Source organism: Pseudopipra pipra, chromosome 24 (genome assembly GCF_036250125.1).
Source record: "Pseudopipra pipra isolate bDixPip1 chromosome 24, bDixPip1.hap1, whole genome shotgun sequence".
Lineage (NCBI taxonomy): Eukaryota > Metazoa > Chordata > Aves > Passeriformes > Pipridae > Pseudopipra > Pseudopipra pipra.
The window spans coordinates 3,954,820-3,977,036 of record NC_087572.1 but is presented as its reverse complement, the minus strand read 5'-3'; the positions used below and the strand labels follow the sequence as shown (position 1 = coordinate 3,977,036).

General features: G+C 49.5%; 1 protein-coding gene across 5 annotated transcripts in view; it reads right to left on the bottom strand.

Annotated features, from left to right (window-relative positions):
• The window catches only part of PHACTR4 (phosphatase and actin regulator 4), a 63,996-nt gene extending 42,741 nt beyond the window's left edge, over nt 1-21,255 (bottom strand). Inside the window, exons 1-3 of one of the 5 annotated variants that reach the window (XM_064635020.1) lie at nt 21,203-21,246; nt 20,626-20,678; nt 20,074-20,146 (exon numbers count right to left, since the gene is read on the bottom strand). The gene's annotated coding sequence lies outside the window, so the exon portion shown is untranslated. Of the gene's footprint in view, nt 1-11,134; nt 11,353-20,073; nt 20,147-20,625; nt 20,679-21,202 lie in introns of those variants that run through there. The other 4 variants (XM_064635024.1, XM_064635021.1, XM_064635025.1 and 1 more) reach the window with 4 other exon arrangements.
• Nucleotides 21,256-22,217: the final 962 nt, after the last annotated feature.

The following is a 22,217-nucleotide window of genomic DNA, read 5'->3' as shown; positions in this document are numbered from 1 at the left end:
GCCTCGGGACTTCAAACACCCCACGTTTTTTTTTTCCCCAGCTCTTTGTACCAGTCCAAGAATATATCCCTGTTCCATTGACCCGGCTTTGAACTCCCGGCAGCAAGGTGATGGCTTTTTTCCAGCCGGGCAGCTAATCCACACACAATGGGAACTCGCTGCTCCGGAGTGTTTGCCACAGTTTTCCACCCTGTTTCTTCTTTCCCCTGTTTCTTCAGCCTTAACGTGCTCCCTGCTGCACGGGGAGTTTTGTCTTTCCCAGCTCTGTCACATCCTCCCGAGGGTGCATCCCACAGCAACACAAACCAGCCCAAATCCACACCCTGGCCCTCCTCCCATGCCTTCCCACCCATCCCTTGTGCCAGCACTGGTCCACCCACCTCGGGAACAGTGAAAGCTGCCCCAGATGCACCCCAGGCATGTCCAGAGGAGTGGGTTGGGAAGGGCAGGACCTCACTGTCACACCAAGGTGCCACTGTTTTTCCAGCCTCTGGCAATCCACATCCATGAGCTTTACTGATGACCAGCTTCCCCCCCTTCCTCATGGTCTAATTTTCAGTGCCCCTTGCCCAAACCTCTGGAATAACAGGCATTTAGCTTGCTCCAGAGTGAAGCTCATTAGCTGGACCCCTCTGTCCTCACTGCTCATCTCTTCCAGTAACAGGAGCTTCCTTCAAAACACTATGGGATGTCTCCAAAAGTCCTGCTAAACTCGAGCCAATGTTGGTTGTTTTTCCCAACTGAACTAGAAAAACTGACAACTCTTCCAAGCAGAAGTGGCACATTACTTCTCCACTGTGGCTGCCAACAGGGTTGCCTTAGGCATGGAAAGGCCCTTTCCATGCTGGCTCAGCTCTAAATCACCATCCAGAGAGGGACCTGACAGCAGCTGGGCAGCAACCACAGGGCTTTTACTGTAATGAGACACAAAACCTGAGGCTGTCTTGGAAAAAAAACAAACGTGGGGGAGAGAAAGGATGCTCTGATAAGGATCCAGAACTATAGCCATCAGTTGGAGGGAGAGGGAAGAGTTAACAAACACCCAAGAACAAGGTCCTGTGCTAATACAGACCACGACCCGTGAAATTAAACAAGCTCACCTGACAACTCCTAGAAGATATTTAATTTTGACCTGATGTGGTGCTACCAGCAGCCAACAAACAAATATAATATTGTGATTTGTGATGCCAGTTCAGCCCTTTGCTTTACACTGTTTAAAAATGCCATTGCTACAGCAGCACCCAGAAGGCCAAATCCCCTGCAGGTTCCCACTGGAGCAGATGGCAGGAGCCCAGGGAGGGATTGAGGCTGCCTGGAAGAGCTCACCATCACAACATGGCCAAGTGGACACCAGGAATAAGGCCAGCTGGGAGATGGAGGCCAGGCACTGAGCAGCCTCCTCTTCATCACGCAGGGAACGTTCCGAGTCTTCCCCGTCTTGTCCAACCTCCACTGGAATGGTTGAACCAAACCATCAGGACTCTCCCCAGCTGCACATGTTTCTCAAGGGCCAGACTCCCAAACCTGCCCCACGGATCTCGTTGCCCCCATCCCTTTTTATAAAAGCAATGTAAAAAATAAAAATCAATTCACCATTTTCTTCTCTCTCCAATCAGTTACTCATTCTGGGAGGGCAGGATGAGTGGATTTTCACAAAGCTGAGATAACTCCACCTAATGCCATGGGTCTGTTGGCCATGGAGCCCCACCAGGCCCCCCAGGGGGAGGGCTAAAGAAGCTCATTTTATCTGCCAGGCACGAGATTAAGAGCGTGGTAAACAATATTAAAATTGTGTTCCGTAAAACAGAATAACTCAACAGCACCAAAGGGTTCTCCCAGGGGACAGATTTCAGCACGAGTGCACAAGCTGGAGCTTAAACATTACAAGGGAAATTCTTAAAAAAACCTAAACAGATCAACCGTGGCAAATACACTTCTACAGAGTACAAGACAAGGTGTGAAGGTATAATTACCCTCCTGTTGGATTGAGCAGCACAGAGGAGAAAAGATTCACAAGCCCTTCTTAAGGTCAGTGGATGCCAAAAAGCTCATCTGTTTATCTGACCTCACTTAAACCCAAACCAACTCCACCTAAAAACCATAGTTTGCTCATGTCCTTCAGTGATATGGTTTGAACATCATTTTGCTACAAAGGCTGGTTTTAAAAATCCTTCCGAGCAGCCTCGGCTGACCCAGTTTGTTCTGCACCAATCACACACGGAGCAGTGGAGAGGTCAGATGGAGGGAAATCACAATATTCCCCCTCAATAAAACCACACAGATTAAACCCAGTTGTTCTCACAGCCCAGCCTGGCAACATGTCAATTAACGGGGTGCCCCAGTAATTAACAGCCCGGCAGTTTCTCTGTCTCTCTTCCCAAGGATCCCAACATTTCAGGCATTTCCACACTCGTTGGGAAGCAACAGCTTTGATCAGGAACAGAGCAGCTGGTTAGCACAGGAAAAGAGAGTTTTGTGGAAGAAGTGGGGGGGGAAAAAAATAAAAAAAAATCAGGCAATATTATAACAACTCTACAAGCACCTGAAATAGAAAACTGGAATAACGAGGATCGAGAAACCTCAGTACAGTTGATACCACAGTCAGTGAAACCAGCGGCTTTTTGTCACAGATTTAACATTTGATAACTGCCTCCTGCTGCAAATATTTTCCAGCAGCTCAGTAGCTGCCTGTGGGTGGCACAGTAATATAACATTACCAGGGAGGAACTGGGAAGGGAAGGGAGCTGAGTCCTCCGGGGCTGCGCCACAGGGAAGGCGAGCAGGATTTTCCAACACTTGTGCAAAGTAACCCTCAAAAATACTCATGGACACTGCACAGAGTGTTGGAGTGGGAGTCCAGAGCCCCCATCACTCACAGATCTGCTTCTGACCAGCACAGAATCATTCAGGTTGGAAAAGACATCCAAGATCCAAGTCCAGCCTGTGCCCGATGCCCACCTTGTCCCCCGGCCCAGAGCACTGAGTGCCACGTCCAGTCCTGCCTTGGACACCTCCAGGGATGGTGGATGTGGGACCCTGGACAAGGCCCTTTCTCTGTGCCCCTTCAAGAGGGGATTAACCTCTTCTGCAAGTCAATTCAAAACCAAATTAAAACTTGCAATACTCTTATTTCCTAGAAACTTTCACCACGGTAGCACCTGGGCACTTCATTCATTTAACAAGCCAAACACAGCAACCTTTTCCATATTTCTACTTGAAACAAGACCACACAAAGTCTGAAAAAGCCACTCCAGCCTCTCCCAGGTGTTTCAGAGCCATATTTACTCAACTCAGAACAATAAGCCAGCAGCCCATAGGAAAGCATGAACAGCTTCTGTGCCAGCCCCCAGTGACAAATGCTATTTCTATTCAGTTATCAGTATGGAAAACACCTCTAATTCGCCTCCAGACCTTTTGGCAGCTGATCAACCACCCTGGAGGTGTGGATGCATGGAGGGGAAAAAAAACCTGCAGCATGAACAGAGCAAACCAGCTTCTCTCCTTGCTGTCCTTGAAGCAGCTGCCTCAACCAAAAGTATCTCCCTGATAAAAGCAGAGGGTAAAATTAAAGCAGAATGGCCCACTGGTGCAGAAGACAGATGCTCTTGTTCTTATCATCATGGAGCATCCAAAGGGCAAGGCATGGTTATTCCTTCATCAGCTACTTGATATAATAAAATATATTAAAGAAGTTCCAGACCAACACACACCACAATCTGTCAACACGTACGAACCCTCAAAACATGTTAATAAATTCCTGTACTGCAGAAGGCAATTCCCACATTTTGCTGCTACCCAGAAAAGTCTGGGCACACTAGAAAGAGAAAAGGGAGGGAACTGATGTCTTTGCAAAGCAGTTTCCACAGAAGATCCCAGTTATCCAGGGCCCAACTGATGTTTGCACAGTGGGACTAAAGAAAAGGAACCAGCTCGACCAGCACCTGCTTCAGCAAAGCAAAAAATAATGGATATTTGAAGTGAAGAGCTCAACTGCCCAAAATCTGAGCTGTATTTTCTATTTCCCCCTCTTTCCAAAAAGCACAAGATGACAAACTGAATTCTTGTCTATGTAAATCCATATCAGGATGAACTTCAGTGCTGCTGGAGCCACTGGGGTATCCCCAGTTAGCTACAAAAACATCAGCTGAGCCTCTGCAAACCTGACCACAAGGCCTGTATAAATTAATTAGTGCAGTAATTGGAAGCACAGAGGAGGGGGGGAAATGCCTCAAGCCCAATTCACCTTTCAGAGAGGGTTATTTCAGTGCAAACATCCAGGAGTGTGGTCCCCGTTCCTCAGACCTGTGATTGTTAAGAACAGGAAGCCTTGAGGTGCCTTTTCCCCCCCACAAAGGTTATAAAACAACACACATGTGTGGAACATTGAGCATTTCAGATTCAAATTCCCCCCCCCCCAAATTAAAAAAAAAAAATAAAAAAAAAAATCAGCCTGATTGCCTTAAACCACCCAAAATGCAGGTCACCAATAAAAGGGTTTTTCACCCAGATTTCTTCCAGCTTGTGTTGCCACAACAACATGAATCCCAGTTGGGTTTTTTTTTAAGGGAAAAAACCAGGGCTGCTCCTTTCCAAAAGCAACTGAGGTCAGCTTGCAGCCCCAGTGAAATCCCAGCCCCAGCAGCACCACACTGGTTTCAGCTCTGGAATTGGCACATTTCCCTCGTGTCTTTCTGCACAACTGATTTCAGGACAATAGGGTTTGTCAGGAAATTAAAATTCCTCTGTGATCTGCACATACCTGTTCGTGCAGCAGTTCCTCCTTGTACCACACCTCGCAGGGAATTTCAATTTACTCAAAAAAACCAAAACAAAAAAAAAAAAACACAAAACCCTCCAACCAACTCTGTCTGTACAGAACCACAGACACAGATAGAAAGGAGAGGATTAGTGACTCAGGGGGAAGGAACTGCAGCAGCCTGGAAGTGTGGGATAGTGTCTGAAACTCCAAAACTGCAGAGCAGACAACAGTACACACCAAGTTACATTTCCCCCCAGTTTTAACAATTAGCTTTTTAGTGTGTACAGAGACCAGTGAGGAATCTCACACCTCTGTCACAAAGGTTGATCAGAGGGAAACATCATCATGTTTGTTGGGTCTCAGCACTGATTCAGCACAAAGGCTTTCCTGCTTCCAAAGAAGCTTCTGAAGTAGCAGAATCAGCCTCCACAACCCAACAGGACCTTCCAGGCAAACCTGCATCTTGGGAACAAGATCCTGGAGCCATGAGGTTGATAAGGGGACTGGAGCCCCTCTACTCTGGAGCCAGGCTGGGAGAGCTGGGGGGGTTCCCCTGGAGAAGAGAAGGCTCCAGGGAGAGCTGAGAGCCCCTTCCAGGGCCTAAAGGGGCTCCAGGAGAGCTGGAGAGGGACTGGGGACAAGGGATGGAGGGACAGGACACAGGGAATGGCTTCCCACTGCCAGAGGACAGGGATAGATGGGATATTGGGAAGAAATTGTTCCCTGTGAGGGTGGGGAGGCCCTGGCACAGGTTGCCCAGAGAAGCTGTGGCTGCCCCTGGATCCCTGGAAGTGTCCAAGGCCAGGTTGGATGGGGCTTGGAGCAACCTGGGCTAGTGGAAGGTGTCCCTGCCCATGGCAGGGGGGTGGAATTAGATAATCTTTCCAGTCCCTTCCAACCCAAACCATTCTGGGATTCACTGATTTTAACCTGATGAAAGCCACTGAAAAAAAATGAGCTCAGTCCTCTGCTTGTTCCTGTCAGCCAGGAAGGATCCGAATGAGTTGGTTTGGATGCCTCCAAACAAAAACCTCCATCCCAGACCCACCATTGCAGGAGCAGCTGAGGACTGTGGGCTGCACATATCTGGGCTATACATAATCTGTGTCCGTAACACACACCCAGAAGGCACAAAATAACAGGGTTATTTATTTCTCTCTGGCTTCTGGGGTAAAATTCAAACCACCTTTGCCTTCGTTTTGTGGTTTCCATTTTCGTCAGACTTTCAATGAAAACGAAGCAGTGCTGTGGTCATGGCCCTGCAATTATGACTCGATACACAAGTTCATTTGCAACCACCATTTCCTCCCCAAAATGAAGCCACTTTTGGCCTCAGCAGCTGCAGAGGCAGCTTGAAAACTGTTTCTTTTTAAGAAGCGACAGGAATGAGCTCAACCCCCATCGAAGCACCAAGAGGAATTTGTTAGAAAGCTCACCTGAACTCCCAAAACTCCAGCAGCAGTGGAGCTGAATTTGCAGTCCTGCCCTATGGATCCTTCCAGAAGGACCCCTTGCCCAACTGCTTCCCAGGATACACAGACCACAGGGAGTGGGAAACCTGATTAAACCCCACACTTCCCTCACTGCAACATTCCAGCACAAACCAGGCACCTCTGATCCAACTCCACACTGGGAGTGTGTCCCCACTTGAAAAAACTGAGACACAGGAAACCTGTGAGGTGTAGGTGTCTTTATCAACATACAGAGTCAACACTTTTTAACTGGGCACAGCTCAACCATTTGAAATTAAAACTCTTCCTGAATGGAAATTACCTCACTGAATCTACAGGAGCCTTGAATTTCACCTTTTGAGGTAGATTTTGCCAAGCAGTTCAGGTAGTTTGTAAATCAGCTGTAGCCTTACTTTTTCCTTCACAGTCTCACCAGCATAATTTCTAATTAATTCTAATTAAGGTATCAAACCTCCTTAAAGAAACCCTCCCCAGGCAATTTATTACTCTTAAAGCTCCAGCTTTAAAAAAAAAAGGTGCCCTGGCCATAACCAGGAAAACAGAGAAATTAATTCCCACTACTGATCTGGCAAAGTCTTTATAACAAAGTGCAGGCAGCGAGGCATCCCACTGTGAAAATAAGGCCATAAAGTCCCTGAACAAGAACATTTCCTAAAAAAAAAAATAAAGATAATTTGTACTTCTCATGGCTGTGCACGAAGTTTATGAAGCAGCGACAGTGTTTGCCTGAGGATGGTGCTTAGTGCAGCCATCTGAGCTAAGGGGCCCTGAGTTGATTTTAAACTCAGGGGGGAAAGCTGTGCCTTTCCTAGTGCTCTTCCAAGGGTTAGGGTTCCATTCACACAGAATTGTGGAATGGTTTGGGTTGGAAGGGGCCTTAAAGATCACCCAATTCCAAAACCTCCTGCCATGGGCAGGGACACCTTCCACTGGCCCAGGTTGCTCAGCACATGGTCACTCACCTTCCAGATCTGTGGGGGGTTTTGATCTGATCAACTCCTTCAAATAATCTGAAATTCAAGTTCAAATGGCATAATCTTAAAGGCAGTGATCCCCTGGAACTCCCCCAAGAACAGGAAGGTTTCAGCTCTCAGTCTCTCCCCGCCACTCTCGCCCTCCATTAGAGATGACATTTCCCAGCCAACATTCAGCTGCATTAAGAGCTCAGCAAAACCATCACGGCTTCTTTCCAGCCACAAAAGGACCTTTCACAGTAACAATGGCTAAAAAAAACACCCAGCTGAAGTGGCAAATCTCTCCTCCTGCCCTGCAGGCAGATGAGCTGACCTGGGCCAGGGAGGCAACCAGGGAAAACTGTGCAAATCAAACCAGGGCAATCACTGCAACTGCAACAGCAACAGCAGAGAGGACGTGGAAGGAGGGGATATCAAGAGTCTCAGACATTCCCAAGGCACAGAAGCTGAGGAAATGCCTTTGGATGGGCTGTATTAACTGGAAGGTCACTGGAGCTGGCTCTGCATACCTGGCACAGTGAAAACCTGGTTCACAAGCAGAGGATCCACCAGATGTGCCTTGGACAGGAGCACTCCAGGTAAATCCCAGCCCTGCTCAAGAATCAGCACACCTGGGGGGTTTGGCAGATCACCTTGAATCAATCCATCTCAAAGCTATCAAGAATTATATATACATCTCACAATAGTACAACAGAAGTCCAGTATTAGAAAGAATCTTAAAATCCAGTGAGGAAAAAAAAAAATCCTTGAAAAATAAGCAGCTTGAAACAGCTGTGGACTTTCTGGTGACTTCTCTTGAACAGCCTTTCTGTTCTGTTCAAGCTGCTGTGTCCTTGGACATCAGAGCAGGTTCATTTTGTGACTCCCCAGCACAGTTATCAGCCAGCCAGGAACTGCTGGTTTGCTCAGCAAACAGGACCTTCCCAGAGGTGCCAGCACCAGGAATGGTTACAAAGGAACCCCACTCCCTCCACCTACACCAGCACTCCCAGCAAACCCTGAACAAGGTTTATGGGAAGGGAGTGAACTGTATATAAGAGCAACAAAGTAGATGAAAAGGAGCAAAACTGAAGGAGAAAGTCATCACTGGCAAAATGTAACGTGGAAAAGGCACAGCAAGGAAAAATGTTAACACTGGGCCATATAAACGGAACAAAAAAATGCTCTGCAAGGTTTTTAAGGCCTCAAAGGTGGCTGTGAGTGAGCCCCAGGTGTTAGAAACCTGCACAGCCCGTTGTGCAATGGCCAAAGGAAGTGTTTGTGCAGATGACCCGCACCCACAGTGACAGGTTTACTAAAGGGAAACTTGCATCTGCAAGGAAAGTGGTGCTGAGGAAGAGTTTTGTGGTAAAAAGGAAGTGAAGCTGGATCCAATCTGAGCCAGCTTTGCTCAGTAAATGAATGCTGCCAGGACTGTGAGGTATCCTTCCCCTCTGCCACAGCTCCAAGTTGGATGGATGATGTCACTCATTTGAAGGCTGCAGAGGGTGTTTATCAGCCAGCTTTTAGGTTTGCCTATAAATAGAGATTTCCTAAATGACTTAATCCGAGGAACACTTCAATTCACAAAGAGGTGCCCACAAAAAAAATCAGTGTTTAGATACACAACAGCTTCCCTGGAGCACAGGAGCTGTGAGACACCCACACAGCACCCAACACAAACTTACAGCAGCTTTCAGAGGGACTCCAGCCCACAGGTTTGCATCCTCCCCACCCCAACAGCCAGGAATGACATGCAGAAAGCTGCAGGAGCTCTGCCAGCTCTCAGGAATTTAAGTAACTGTAAATTTATTTGTTGGAACCTGTACCTGCACCTCTCTGAAGCCTCTCCTGTCCCTCTGGATGGGTCAGGGAGCTCCAGGGAAAGGCAGCCCATGGACCAGGAAGCTCAGACCGCTCAGCCATAACACAATCCTACTTCCATCCCAGTTTCAGCAGCCAACAGGAATGGAAAAACTGGTTTTAACTGCCCTCCCCATCACTGTGGCTTCCTTTCAGCCTTGTGTGAGGTCTGGTATTAACTATCCCGCTGCAGAGTCAAGCTCTGAGTGGCTTTTACTACAGAAGTAACTAATGAGGTCTCAAATTACTTTATTTGCAGCAGAGAACCCACTGCAAAGAACCAGAACTTCCCTCATGTCTTACAAAATATAATATTGTAGTGTACTTGGGATAAAAATCAGCTTTTTACCAGGAAAAAGCAACCTGGTCTGCTGGAAGATGGGTTGGAATGAGATGATCTTTAAAATCCCTTCCAGCCCAGCCCATTCTATGATCTGTGGGAGCCAATGGAAAGAACAGGCTTCCCACAAAAATGAACAGCATGGAAAGCCCACCAGTACAAACCCATGGAGCTCAGCACAGCCCCCTCCAACACCTGCAGCCTCACAGCTCTTTGGGGTCAGTCTGAGCTGAAAGTGGAACTGGAGGAACAGCTCAACCTGGAAGCTTCCTGGAGGGAGCAATTCAGGGTGAGGGGACAGAGGCACAACCACAGGAAGGGCCCTGGAACCCCAAAATCCCCCTGTAATTAAAACTGTGGTTCCACAGGCTCTGCCTCTCTGGGCACCAGGGAGATCCCGTGGAGCAGCTGACCCCGGTCAAAACCAGCCTGGTGCAGAAGCAGCTGGTTTGAATCCAGCTCAGTTCCTCAATTTGTTTGTCACATGGGCCACAAAGCAGTTGTTGGAGAATAAGGGAAGGCAGTGAATACCCAGGACCTGTTCAGCACTTTGGGGTGTTTACACAGCTGCAGCCCCAAACAGGGCTCTGACAGCCTGTCCTTACAGGGAAGGGGTAGGACTGGGTTTGGAAGGCATCAAGTGAGGCTTCCCAGCACCAAACAGCCTGGAATCATCAGATCCTGCCCGCTCCTCTGTTCCTTTTCCCACAGCAAACACCACAGGGAAGGTGCCACCCTCCTCTCTCCATGCTGAGCCAGTTCAATCACCAAGCCATGAGTGTCTACCCTACATACCCTCAGAGAACAGAATTCCTGTGGCAAAACAGGATTTTTTACTCTCATTTATAAAATTATTTGAGATCTTTGCTACAAAACTGTTCTTAAACTCTTTCAGTACACTTGTGAACAACCTGAAGCATCTGAACACCTGAAGCACCAACAGATCCCAAGGCACCAGGATTTGCCAGCCCCGGGTTTTGAAATGAGCAGGACCTTGCTGATCATAACCCAAGGCCAAGCATGACCCGGGAATTCCAGTTCAACCAGTTCCACCCTTTCTACCCCCTCTGTTCCTCCCCTCTTCTTGGAAAAACAAACAGCAACAAAACCCTGCCCCAATCTGTACCGGAATAAACAATTCCCTGCGATGAAAAGCCACCTGCTCCCCCCCCCCCACAATTAAAAGCACTTCCAAATTCCAGCTCTCCCTCAGCCAGCGCAGATGGACACACCAGGCACACACAGACACCACTCTGCTCCCAGCACAGCCTTTGTGCTGCTCAGACACAAAGCCTGATGGCAGAGCTGTTTTGTTAAGGGATCACAACATAAACCAGCAATTCTCCAGCCACAAAAACAGCTCAAACTCGCTCCCAGGCCAATTAAATTCCAATCTGCTAAAACACACAGGCTCTCTGTGGCTTTTGGGGACCGCGGCTCTCCGCTGGCAGATCACACCCCAAGATCCAACTGACTGCCCCACATGTCCCCAGATGACTAAAATTTAATGTGCAGTGGCTCAGATTTTCACTTTCTTGCACACCCTGCAGGAAGGAAATGACCCCTGTGCAGAGGAAGCGATAGCCCCGAGAGCAGGCAATAAACTGCTGAGATGGGAACTGATCCCTCCTCCAGGACCTGCCCCCTAATCCCTCAAGTCTGCAGGGATTTAGGGTAGCCCTGGATTCGAAGCAGGAACAGGGCTGGCAAATGGAGGCCTGGCCACCAGAGACTGCTGAATACTCACACAGATCCTGCTGCTGCCTTTGCCAAGACACAGAATCGCTGCCCTGCAATGCACACTGAGCTCAACAAGCACCAGACACCAGAATCTCCTTCCCTGCTTGTGGTTCCTGTGCTGTTTAGCAAGTCTGGCCATCTGCAGAACGCTTCCATTTGGAGCTGGCTATCCACAGGATGGATTCCTGCCGTGGTTAATCATTCCCCCAGCAGACTTGAGGCAGATCTGGTGTCCCACAGCTCCCAGTCCCTCCCAGGAGCTGTGGGCTGGCACAGCCCTCGTGTCCCCAGACAGCACTGCCCTGGTGCCACCCACCCTCCCTCCCTCTTGGGGAAGTGCTCACATTGCCCAACACCAATTCTCCCAGTCTCTCAAGTGCACTGGGATCTCTATCCACAAGATCCATCCTATCAGGGCAGCTCAGGAACTGTTCTGTCAGCTTTTGGCTTTCAGCTCAGCTTTCTTTGAAGACAAATGCTAATATCCTTTAAAAAAAAAAAAACAACAACCAAATCTGATCCAAACCCAGACTCATCACTGGTATGAATCACACAGCATTATTAATTCTCCCGCCCGACAAAACAGAAATGTCTCACCTTGCAAAACAATTGCTGTGGTTGCCCAGGCTCACAAAAATCTGTCCCATCTGTTAAAAAGCTGAGTGCACTGAATGAAACTATTTGACAAGCACTCTGCTGAAAGGCAGCAAACATTTCACCCCACAAAGGCTACTTCAAACCCAGACAGCGATTACAGGCAGCTCAGCTCGGTTCCTATCAGCCAGCACAAACACAGCCTTCCAGCAAGGAATTCTTTTTGAAGACAGAGCCTGTGGGGACACTGAGTTTAAGGATCAAGCCTGCAACTCCACAAAACCAGCTTTAGATGATCTCATGCCCCAAACTGCTACAATCAAAAAGCAAGGAGCAAAGCGTTCCTGCCTCCAACAGTGTAACAGAAAAGGCAAATAAACCAAGATCTCCACTTTACCTGCAAAGTCTGTGCAACAGGCAAAGCTTCTCTGATCTCCCAGTGCAAGGGACCCCCAGAATAACACAGGAGTTATTCCCCACGGAGGGGGAGACACGACCAACACCCACAGAGCTGAGCAGCGCCGACATCCACCACTCCAGCTCCTCGTGCACCACATTCCCAACTGCCTTGGTGCTGGATTTTGAACAGCAGGTTCACCCCCACACACGGTTCACCTCAGGGACACGGGCAAAAGTCATTGTGCTGCTGGTGAGCCCCACGCACACCACGTCCAGCACACCAGTATTTAACCAACACCCCCCGACAGACTCTTGGCAATGGACCCCTCTGCTTAATGCACATACAAATCCACTCCCAACAGATTCCTGTTTCAGCTGCCCTCGCTGTCACAAGCATGTCATGTGCCACATCAGACCCAGAGTTCTGGACGAGGAAGCTTTATTTGCTTTTAAAGTGCTCACACTCCAAACAGGGCAAGGATGAACAGAGGGGACGATCGGTGCCGGCAAACGACAAGCTGTCACACTTCCCCAAGAGCAACCCCTAAAAGCAGCTTCAGACGAGGTTTTGTTGAAGCCCAACCCCTCAGCAGCACCATCAGCCATCCCAGAGGACCCTCATCCCACCGAGGGATCCATCAGATAATGCCCTTCTCCAGGATCAACCTTCTTCTCCAGGTTCAAGAACGCACTAATATTTTTATAGGACACCAGAGCAAGGTGACATGTGGCTCCAAATCCACACAGAAACACCATCCACCACATTATCTTGATGATGCAAATCAAACCCCTTGCTGCTGGCACTAAGAATGAAGGCTCCAGCAGCTTCCTGCAGCAAAGTCACCTTGGAAATACCAAAGAATATGAGTTTTCAGTAGGACAGAACTAAACCACACCGGTAAAGAGTGTCCCAATAACTTCTGAGCCATCAGATAATGTCACACCCTGAGGGAAGGGTTTCTGGAGAGCACAGGAGGACTCAAGTCAGCTACAATCACAAGTTCTGTTATCTTAACTGGTAATCAAAAGGTAGCAAGATGAACATCCACACCAACATACTCTGCATTTACTCAGCAGTGCAGCCACACAGCACCGCACAAACCAACCCAAGGCAATGCCACAATATTAAAAAATGATACTGCTATTAGAAATAACACTACTCTTAAAAAGCAAGAGCTGTTTCAGTCCTCATTACACGCACCACGAACACAGAATATCCTTCAGTATCATCCCCTGTAAAACTGACTCTGCTCAGCAAAACCACGGGAATGAATCGGCCACGAAATTCCCGCACACCCGCCGTGGACTGGGAGTGAACTCCACCCTCCCATTAAAGGTTTCACTGCTATAGAAACTATGATTAAATACCCAGAGCCATGAATCAGCCACCTGAAACAAGGTTATGCCTCAGCAGGCACAGCAGCACTGATATTTTTCGCCTCCCCCAGCCCCCCAAAACCTGCAGCCTCGTGCCAATAAACAGCTTTATCCCCCCATTTCAGCTCCCACAGACATTCCATGTTCCTTACCTTGGGGGTTGGTTTAGGGGCTCCCCTGTTTTTGCTGCACAAGCCCGTTACAGGAACAGCAAACAGGCTCCAAAATCCATTTTGCCACAACTGGATAAAGCACCGAAAACTCAACCCCTGGTGCCTCTGGACCAGCTGTGCCCCTGCACTGCAATTCCAATCAAGCCTGCAGAAAAAGCAGGAGGAAGATGGCAGGGCTTACCAGCAGGTCCCCAGTCTGGTCTCTGAACAAAGTGGATTTAAAAGAGGTTTAATTTTCCCAGAGACTAATGCTCTCAAATCAGAATAAATCCTCCAAAAGAAGAGATTATCCATAAATTTACTAGTTAGAAATGTTAATATATCCAGTGTTTATGCAAGGACTGCTGCTCTCCATGCAAGAGTAGCACCTATAGAATTCCATATTAAAGGAGGCACAGATTTCTGGGGGTTTCTGCCCCACCTCCCTTTCCATGCTGAAATGTAGCACAGCAGCTTTATAAATCCCACTTCCCAAGAGCAGCAGGAATTTGCTGCAGAATCAAGGCAAACTTGTTCCCATTTCACTGGAGAAGCTCTTGAAAAAACCTCCCTTGCAAAAGAACTTAATACAAAAAAAAAAAAACAAACCAAAAAACCCACAAGATCCACGGGCAGAAAAGCCCAACATAAAACCTGAATAAAGACTTAAAATAAAAAAACAAATTGCAGAGTTAAAACTTCAAATTACACTTCCACAAAATACAGGACGAGGTGCAAATGAAGAAACAACTCCCTGAACCTGATGCTGGACTTTACCCAACACATCCCAGCTGCTCAAATGGTTCCTTCCTCCTGTTACTCATATTCCATTTACTAAAGGTCCCACCTACACACATAGTAGGATGGGACCCAGACCAGTAGAACCTGCTAATTATGGCCCTTAAGGCTGAGATGAATTAATTTGTCCCTCCAGCTACGAAGAGGAGGGTGACTACACCCTCACTAAGCACTAATCTGGGAGAGGACAGACAGGAGGATGAAACAAGGAAAAAGTGACTTGCCTGACATCAAACACCAGGGCAGCAACGTAGCTGGGAGCTAAATCAGGCCTCCTGTCCACACAAACATCCTTATTTTCCCTGGACTCACAGCTGATAGGTGGAGAGAACCCAGTCATCAAAATACAAATTGAAGGCTCCCTTTGGAAGCTGAAAGCAGGTGAGGAACAACACTGATTAGTGTAATCACTGGTGTCAAATGGAGTTTGGGGATCCTCAGAGCACTCCATCCCACCTCCCAAAGCCTGATGTGCTCACACAGGTTTTGGGAAGCCTGACAGGTGATCAGACTGCAACACGTTGAGGACCAGCTCAATTAATTCATCCTGGAAATCCCATTTCTTTCTGCCAGATGTATTCCATAAGCCCACCAATATCCTCAAAGAAGCTGGATACTTAACACTCCCAAATAACAGCCTCCCTGAGTGAGGGACAGAAGAACCTCAGGTAACTGAGCAGTCCCTGCATTTATCCTCATAGTCAGGAAAAAAATCCTGTATTTAGAAGACAAGTGAAATGGAACAATGACAACAAAAAAGCACTTTTTATAATGTCAGGTATGGGGTTTCCTGAAGTTTCCCTGCTCTGCCTGTGCTGAGCCTATTAATTGCCTCCACCTGCTCTGAACAGGTACAGAAAAGCTGTACCTAACTCCAAAACTGCTGGAAAACAGCACAAGCCAAGACAGCCTGACCCACTCACCTGACACCTCCACCCAAAGGTGGATATTGCTCTGAGAAGGCACAGCTGAGCCAGGAGAAATCCCATTTACACCCACCTGTAATCTCAGGGTTCCTGTCCATAATTGTGGGACTGCATGCTAAAGACTGATTTGGAATTACAAGGTGAAAAATTCCATGACCTTGCTCCCCCTCTGGCCCTGATCCACAGGCAGGAGGAACAGGATACAGAGCAAGTCAGGAGCAGGATATAAGCACTAATTTGACTCTCAGCACAAGGTAAGCAAAGCTTCCATGACCCTGCAGGGAATGTGCCACTTCTCACCTGCTGCTGATCAAAACATGTAAGGGAAGAAGACTCTGCTTCTAATTATTTGTTCTCTCTTCTGGCATCACACAAACACCTTTTACAGGGGAACAAACCTAACAAGAGTTGGACACGATGCTTCTGATGGGTCCCTTCCAACTCAGCACATTTATGATTCCATAACAGCCCTTCTCCTGCTCCTGCTGTTTCCCACCTACCAGTAAATTACACCTGGTTTGGAACAGACACTAAACTTCACATCCACGACAACAGAAGCCCACATTTTCTAGCACAAATCTGACAGATTATCACTACTTCAGTAATTATCATCCTCCTTCTTGGTCCCAGCTGATAAAGAGAACCTCGGCAGCACAAGGTCACTCCATCCAGGAGCACGGAGCAGGAATTCTGTGGATCCATCCAGATTTCCACTGTCAACACTGCAGCAGAGCAGCTTTAAAAATGCATTCCCACAGAACCTGAGGCAGCCAGCAAAGACCAGCCCAAACCCTCCTGACCTTGGTTCTGTCCCAGAATCCCAGTGAAGCCTCTCCTGCACTGGGATCCGAAGGCTGGCAGGTGACAGCTGTACCTGCAAACCCACTGCAGCAAAACAGCAAGAGCTTTCACACAGCTCTGGAGAGGAGAGGGAATCGAGAACAACCCCCCAGCAGCACTTCTGTGCACCTGCAGGGGAGCTCCTGCCAACACAGAAATAATATCCATCAAATCCCACCTCCCACAGCCGATCCCCCCGACCTGCACCGGCGACTTCAGCCGGTGACCAACACCCCTGACTTGATTTTGAGGAGGAGGATTAGTCAAGAGAACAACCTCCAAGGGCATGTGAGTGCAGCCAAAGTCCCCTGAAAACTGGCACAGTGACTTTCCTTTGTTCAAAGCTCAAATTCTCCGACGGCGACAACCTTTGGCTTTACCCCCCGTCCATAAATGCCTCTGGGAGCTTCACCTCCATGGCTGCTTCACATCCATGTCTGAGACACAGCTTGTGATGCCAACCTCACGTCCAGAATAACCCCTTTTTTTGCTAAGACACCCTCAGTAACATGGTGCTTCCCCTGAGCTTGCCCAGGCACTAAACACTGTGCAGGCACCAACTCAGTCAGTGCCTCCCAAACTTTGATCCAAGTTTACAAATCAAGGTTTCTCTGTAGGATTCAGGCCAAATTTTTTTCTTGCTTGCACCCTTAAAAGCTAAGGGAGAGAACTGAGGAGAGAAAAGCACATTAAAGAGAGGTTCACTCCTCCCACAGATAAGTGTGAGGTGATGAAAGACGCCCATATGGGGCTGGCTGGTTTAAATCAATGCTGGGGATTAATCTTGCTGGATTTTAGACAACTAAATCTGTGGCAACACAGCTCTAATTAAGGGCATCACTTTTGGGGATTGGTTAAAGGAGAACCCTGCAGACAAGTGAGGTACTGGCAGCAAGAGGTTCCTGCTTTTAGCAGCAGCTTTTTGGAGCTGGCAGTGAAAAGGTTCAAACCCTCGGGTCTAATGGCACTTCAACTTTACCAAAGTCCAACGATCTTTCCCAAATCTGTTTCAAAAGGCACACCGACTGCAGGAGAAGTGCCAGGCTTGCACAAACCCACCTCATCAGTATGCACCTTGTTTTGCCCCATGACACTCAGCAGCCGCGGTTAATTAGTCCCTGATAATGAATTGCCCATCACGACTTCGCAGTGCAGCTGGTAGGTGAGCGATTCCTAACTGTGTTTTGGAATCAGCATTCCAAAAGCACAAACACAAAAGAATAAAGTTAACAATCTGTTTACCCGGCTCTCCCCCTCCTCCAGTAGCTGCTGCCAGCCAAAGGCTTGCGGGGAGGGGAAAAAAAAAATAAAATAAATCTATTTGCAGGGTTCAGCAGAGAGAAACCGCTTGGACTGCTCTCAATTTTCCTATCTTTGCCACCGGGGCTTCGTGTTATTTCACACAACTCATTCAAGTTGGGAGATGAAGCCTGTTCCTCTGGCTAATAGCATTAAAAGCCTCTCTCTGGAGATAATTAGTCCTCCCTCCCCCATCCCGAGTGGAGAGTCACCAACAAACAAAGAAATTCAGGCCGTGACAACGAGAGCTGGAGCTGGGGCTGAGCTGCCTCTCACCTCCCTATCTCTCGGCACTGCTGAGAATCAAACCCAAGTGACACCACAGGCAATAAACCCAACAACACGAGAACAGCACCTGCAGATTCAGGGCTTCGTCATTTAGAAACCAGGAAAACAGCAATTCCTCATCCGCAGGGGGCAAAACACCAACGTGTTATCGGCAGAGGTTCTGCGTGGTCACCTCCTGAGTCACTGAAAATCAGCAGATAAGAGCCAGAATTGGGAAACCTGCAGCCTTTTACCTCTGATCCCAAGCCATCAGCAAACCTCCACACTCTCAGCTCCTCCTGAGATACAACAGCTCCTCCAGGGCACAGGGAAAATTAAGGTCAATCACCATTTGTAAAGCACCTCTGCTGAAGACTCACGATGTTCTGTGTATTTATATGCTGGTCCCTCCCCCCAGGAATCTGCCCTTGGATTTTGGGGCACAGTTTGGAAAGGGTTAAACCCCCAGCATGGTCCCAGATCATCCTGAGTCACTGAAAACCAGCAGATAAGAGCCCGAACTGGGAAACCTGCAGCCTTTTACCTCTGATCCCAAGCCTGTCACTCAGCCACCGGCAAACCTCCACACTCAGCTCCTCCTGAGACACAACTCCTCCTCCAGGGCAGAGGGGAAATTAAGGTCAATCACAATTTGTAAAGACTCACGATATTCTGTGTATTTACATGCTGGTTCCTCCCCTGGGAATCTGCCCTTGGATTTGGGGGCACAGTCTGGAAGGGGTTAAACCCCCAGCCAAATGCTGGCTGCTGCATCCCCTGCCTAAAGTGACCCCACTGCAGGGAAGAGCTGGGAATAGTTATCACCACAGCACTGACAAGTCAGCAAGAGCTACTAATTAACTGATAAAAATAGATCTCTGAAAGGGCTCTTTTCCCCCCCTTGACACACAAAGCCGAGGCCCAACATTGCTGCAGTCTCACATCCATTCCTTTTCCACGGGCTCCAAACTCGCCAGCAAAATAATAAAAGCATTCTCACACTCTCAAAAAATCACCCCACATGGCACTTGCAGGCAGAAAAATCCCAACCAAACAGAATTAGGGGACTGGTTCTGAAGGACAGGGAGCCTCTCTTCGCCCTGCACACCCCACTCCCACCTTAATGGGAGCAGGAACAAGGTGACAGCCTTGCCCCCTCGCTCTCCCTGCAGCCCAAAGTTCTGGTTTTGCCTGAAAAATGAGATGTTTTGAGGGAGATCCAGGTGATCCCAAGGATATTTGGAGCTTCTTTGCTGCACAGCATCACTGGGACCAGCGAGAAAAGCCCAGTTTTGCTCTAAGCCCCCCCTCTCCCACTCCCTGCCAGACCCAGGTTTTGTACAGCTTGTAACTGAATATTCATCACCAACTAATAAACCTGCAGGAACCGCAGTCTCAGCGATTTTTAATCCATATAATGCCCCAACACATGCCAAACACAATGAAATTTGATCAAAATAGAAGCCATTTGTTTAAATACAAGCGATTTGGCTCTCAAAACTGTCATCAAATTAAACTGGAAATCAAATTAACCAGTGATTGAATGAAGTAGAGGGCTGCATAATCACAGATCACTGATCCAGCAGCATGAAAACAGGGATGCAATCACATTCCCAGTGTTTGTGGCACTGCCCCGTGCTCCCAATGGGATTTCCACCCCATCTCCCAGGACCTGAGGATGCTCTGTGCCTCGGGCACATCTCATTTCTGGGTAAATCCAAAAGGAAAACCTTCCCTGCAAAGCACCCTGTGAGATATTATCAGATAACAGAGTGAAAGGACACCCTGACACACTTGAAACCACCCTGATTTAGGACAGAACAGCACAGTCATTTCCAGCATTGTTGGGAAGAACGAGTTTAAACCTACTCTGAATGGGAAAAGGGTTTGTTGCCATCACTGTCCAAAGTATCAGCTTTAGTTGGTGTAACTGTGCCAACCAGGTCCCTCACAAGTGGCCTCATTTTGGCTTTATATCCCCCCTTTTTTTTTTGCACTCTCCTCAAAAAGGAATTTAAACCACGTAAATGTACAATTTTAGGTGTTGTCTACTCTTAAAAAGCAATTTGGATTCATTTAGAAGGTCTGACTGAAGAGCAACAGGCATTTCTGAGGAAATCATAGCAGGCAGAGGAATCTGATTTACACTCCCTTGGAGCTTCTACAGCACAAACTAACTCAGCTGAACATCCTCCTGAGCACAGAAAACTTCACCACCCTCCCCTTCCCTGACTCTGCCCAGGACTTGCTGATGTTCTTCTTTTCCAAAGGCAAACTTCAAGTTCAACACTCACCCCGGCACAATTCCAGCTTTCTTTAAGCAATTACAAGGAGAAGAGAAGGCTCCCGGGAGATCTCACTGCAGCACTTCAAGGATTGTAAAAAAAGAGAGAGAGTGACTTTTTGCACAGGCAGAAAGAGATAGGACAAGGGGGGGGTGGTGGGGAAACACAGTTAAACTAAAATAGGAGAGATTTAGATGGGATATTGGGAAGAAATTCCTCCCTGTGAGGGTGGTGAGGGGCCGGAATGGATTTCCCAGAGCTGTGGCTGCCCCATCCCTGGAAGTGTCCAAGGCCAGGTTGGATCGACCTGGGATAGTGGAAGGTGTCCCTGCCCATGGCTGGAATTGGATAATCTTTAAGGTCTCTTCCAACCCAAACCATCCCACGATGCTGTGACTCCCACTCCTCTTTCTGGCCTTGCTGGAAGCAACATTTACACATCCTAAAGTTTGAGAAGTGGAGCTTCACCGTTCATTTCGGCCGCAGTGAAGCACCTTCTCCCATTATTCCCTCTTTTCCCAGTGTCTCAGCCCCAGAGAGGGGCACCAAGCCCTCACCTACCTCCACCTGGGCAAACACAGCCCCGCGGCGAGGCACAGAGGTAAATAATTCATCTGCGTGCAAACACAGGGGAAGAACAATTAAGGCAGAAAGCACAGCGGGGACGGTTCGAATTTCAGTCAACATTAAGACGGGGTGGGGGGGGAAGATCAAACAAAGAAATACCAGCGGGGCTGCCCGAGAGGGAACCCCGGGGGAAGGGAAGGGAAGGGGGGACACCCGGAGCGAGGCACGGGAGGGACGAACACCTCGGCTTTTAGCGGGGTCCCAGCCCGGACCTCCGGGAGGGCTCGCGAATTGTCACAGCGGCGCACGGCGAAACTCCGCTTGTGGGGCTGAGAGCAGGTTTAGGGCCGGTTTAGGGGGTGGGTTTGAATCAGACGCGGGTTCAAACCCGCGGGGTTTGAGCCCCGTGTCCCCCGGGCTCCCCTCAATGAGCGCCCCTCCCGTGCTCCCGCACCCCACGCAGGCCCTTCTCGCCCCCCTCCCCGCTGCCGGAGCGCTGTGCCGGGGTAGGGGGGCTCTGCAGGCCCGGTCCAGGGGTCCCCGGAGCCCCCCGGTCCCCGCCCGCCCTCACCTGCCGCTGCTGCCGCCGCTGCCGGGCCGCCCCGCCGGAAACCGCCGCGGGCCGGGCGCGGGGCATGACGGGAGATGTAGTCCGGTAATGGGGAACGCCCCCTCGGTGGGAGGACACGCCCCTTTGGAAGGAGACGCCCCTTGGGAAGGACACGCCCCTTGGGAAGGACACGCCCCTTGGGAAGGACACGCCCCACTCGGTGGGAGGACACGCCCTCGGGAGAAAGACACGCCCCTTGGGAGAACACGCCCCCTCGGGGAGGACACGCCCCCTGGGGAGGACACGCCCCCTCGGCGCGGAACGTGGGGGTTGGGGGGGGCGATGGGGGGGTTTGGGGTGAGGGGGTGACAGGGGTCGTGAGGGGTTGGGGTAGGGGTGATGGGCTGCTGAGAGGGCTGGGGGGAGGCTTTGGGGTCAAGGGGTAAGGGGGGCTGTGGGGTTTGGGGTAGGGGGTGATGGGGTGCTGGGGAGGTTGGGGTTGAGGGTGAGGGGGGCTGTAGGGCTTTGGGGTGAGGGGGGATAGGAGCGTGGGGTGAGGCTTTGGGTTTGCAGATGAGGGAGTTTGTGAGGGTTTGGGGTAGGGGATGCTGGAGGGTTTGGAGTGAGGCTTTGGGGTCAGGGGGAGATAGAGGTCACGGGGGCGTGGGGTGCAGGATGATGGGGTGCTGAGGGGGCGGGGATGAGGCTTTGGCGTTGGGGTTTACCCACGGAAGCCTGAGATGGCTCCCTGGGCTACCTGGGAGGTGGATTTAGCCCTTTGCACCCCGGCAAGGGAACTCTCACCCCCAAAACCCCAGTGTTCCGGGGGGAGTCAGTGACACGACCCCACACCCCCCACAACCTGGGCTGGTGGAAGGTGTCCCTGCCCAGGGCAGGGGGTGGAACGAGATGGGCTTTAAAGTCCCTTCCAACCCAGCCCATCCTGGGATTCTGTGGTTCCCGCGTTCGGAGCAGCGATGCGGGGCAGGTTCCCGGCAGGAACGCGGGGCAGGTTCCCGCGGTCGGTCCGTAGCTC